This window comes from Etheostoma cragini, chromosome 18 (assembly GCF_013103735.1).
Source record: "Etheostoma cragini isolate CJK2018 chromosome 18, CSU_Ecrag_1.0, whole genome shotgun sequence".
Taxonomy (NCBI): domain Eukaryota; kingdom Metazoa; phylum Chordata; class Actinopteri; order Perciformes; family Percidae; genus Etheostoma; species Etheostoma cragini.
In genome coordinates this window covers 11563747-11566199 of record NC_048424.1, presented here as the reverse complement: position 1 = coordinate 11566199, position 2453 = coordinate 11563747, and the positions used below count along the sequence as shown (strand labels likewise).

The window sequence follows — 2453 nt, the reverse complement described above, 5'->3', positions numbered from 1 at the left end:
GGAACTGAGGGAATATTAATGTTAAAAAACCTCAAAGTGAAATTTGTATGCCATGGGACCTTTAAGAGACAAGGACATCCGTGCAGGGAAGGGGAGCGGAAATGAAAAGACCCCATTTATCTCTGGTGTTAAAAAGCACTCTGTGGATGTAGCATTGTTAACAAAACAAACACTGGTTGGTCATTGGATGAGAAACAGTTTCAACTCTATTATTTTGTAAAAATCAATTTGTAGCTTTTCTAAAATCATGGTCATTTTATCCAACTGTGTTGTGCAGCTGCTACAATCTGTGGCTCCTTCAACATGGATGATAGGATGCAACACTAAGTGGAGAAACTATTGAAAAACAAACTAAATCAATGTTACAAAACACAAGATTAACCAGAAGCCACTAGAAGAAGCTTGTGGATGATTTGAGTATGTCTTATTTATGTCCAAAAGCAAAGTTATTTAATTCATGAATATTGTGACTCTGGCACAATTACAGACAGGAGCAGACCATGGTTATGGAAACTATGGTAAAGCACTTGGTAAATAAAAGATGCATATTAATTTCAGGTCTGTTATCAGGACACAAACTCCGGTCTCCTGCATGAAAGTCAGACATGTTACAACCTTAATTTTGACCTCGCTACATTACTGGCACGCCGCTTCCTACTACTACTACAGATGTAAATTGTTGGCTACGGAATCGTTTTATGTGGGCACATTTCATAGCAATACTTGTTGCTTTTTAAGGCACTCATTGGTGTACCGTAAATGTGATAAAAGCTTGTTGGCCTTCTTGCTTCAACCATAAAATACTGATTGTGTAACTTCAAATAAGCCACCTGGATACCTTGGCAAATGTTCATAATTGACAGATTGGTTTAGGAGTTCAAATGGAAAAATAATAAGTTTAAAGAATCAGTATTTAGTATCACTAGTCATTTTTTTAATTTAACTGCAAGTAAAAACTAAATGCTCCAAATTAAGTTTCACTATCCAGAGTTAGATACAGCAGGCAGTGAGAACTACACAGCCTTACAAGTATTCTGTTTTTAAGAATGCATTTCATAAAATCAAAATACAATTAAACCACATTTTTGGAGCCAACTCAACTTTACAGTGCATTCTTTATCCGTCACTACTGTACAATGTCTTGGTATGGAAGTCCTAATATCTACTGGGAAAAAGAGCTTGGTGTGGTTTTTCTCACATTTACATTACTTAAGTGCAGTACTTCAGAAATATTTTAAAGTACAGTACATACTTTAGACATATCTCAAATGGGAACATTCCTAGAATAAATAGGAAATGTATATCACATGTGGTCATAAAAAGACATTCCCCCCATACTAAGTAACCCTCATGCTTCCTCTGTCCCCCAACAGAGCCTACAGATGTGAAGTAGATTACTCCCCCTATACCCCTCCTTTTGCCAGCCCCTCTTTCCACTGCAATGAAAGAAATCATTCAGTTTCAGCCTTTTCTGCTAACATACCCCTCCCCTACCTCCCCTCCCAACAGCAGACAGGGGCACAGAGACAACCACACTCTCCGGCCAATCCCTAATTGTGTGTGCGTGTCTGCATTTATTTCCTGACATGAAGAAGGAAACCGAGTATTTGTTCTCTGAGACTGTGTCTGGTAGTGCTGAGCCTTTTGAATTGTTTGCTTGACTGAAAAAGTAAAGCTGGCAGAATTTAGCTGGGAAAAATTACTGGAGTTTGGTAAGTTTGGTTATTGGATTTATAAAACTTGACATAAAGTATATTGGAAAGCTAGGGGTTTTTCCCCTGGCACTTCATAACTTGAACTTACAAACAGCCTACTGTTACATTTCTATGGCATTTTTATGTGTAATATACAGATAATTAAATTAGTTGTGTTTTACACTTACATACTGTTACTAATGTGGTTGCTTTATAGCTGAAACGTACAGTATGTGAGGGAAATAGAGACGTTTTTTCCTATGTCAGATGGTATTCATGTGCAGTCAGTACATGTTGATATAATGTGTGTATATGTATACTGTAGGTGTTTTGTTGCAAACATATCTCTATCTCTTGGATTGTTATGCTGCGAATTATGTCTCCAGTTTACATGAATACCTATCATTTCTGTGTATTACCACTGAACCTGCAAGGCCTCTCTATGCTGTACTAACAAAGACCTTGTTGCCATAAAAACATTAAATCAGTTGAGTGTTGTGACATCTGTGAAACACACCTGTTCAGGCTTTGACAAGAGGGGCCACAGGGTTGAGCTGCAGAACAGATTAGCTCTTACCCACAGCTAAGGATGTTGCCAGAAAGGTGCACTCTGACAACTAAAAACACTGTAAAACAGAGATGTCATTGGTAAATATATTACAATCATACACTAGTCATAAAATAAGAACTACACAACTAAGTACTCTGTTTTATATATATATATATACATACATATATATATATATATATATATATATA

The 2453-nt window shown here is 36.7% G+C and overlaps 1 protein-coding gene across 1 annotated transcript in view; it reads left to right on the top strand.

Moving 5' to 3' along the window:
- Positions 1–1526: 1526 nt before the first annotated feature.
- si:ch211-142k18.1 overlaps positions 1527–2453 on the top strand; it is a 4906-nt gene continuing 3979 nt past the window's right edge. Inside the window, exon 1 of the mRNA XM_034900780.1 lies at positions 1527–1712. The gene's annotated coding sequence lies outside the window, so the exon portion shown is untranslated. The remainder of the gene's footprint in view (positions 1713–2453) is intronic.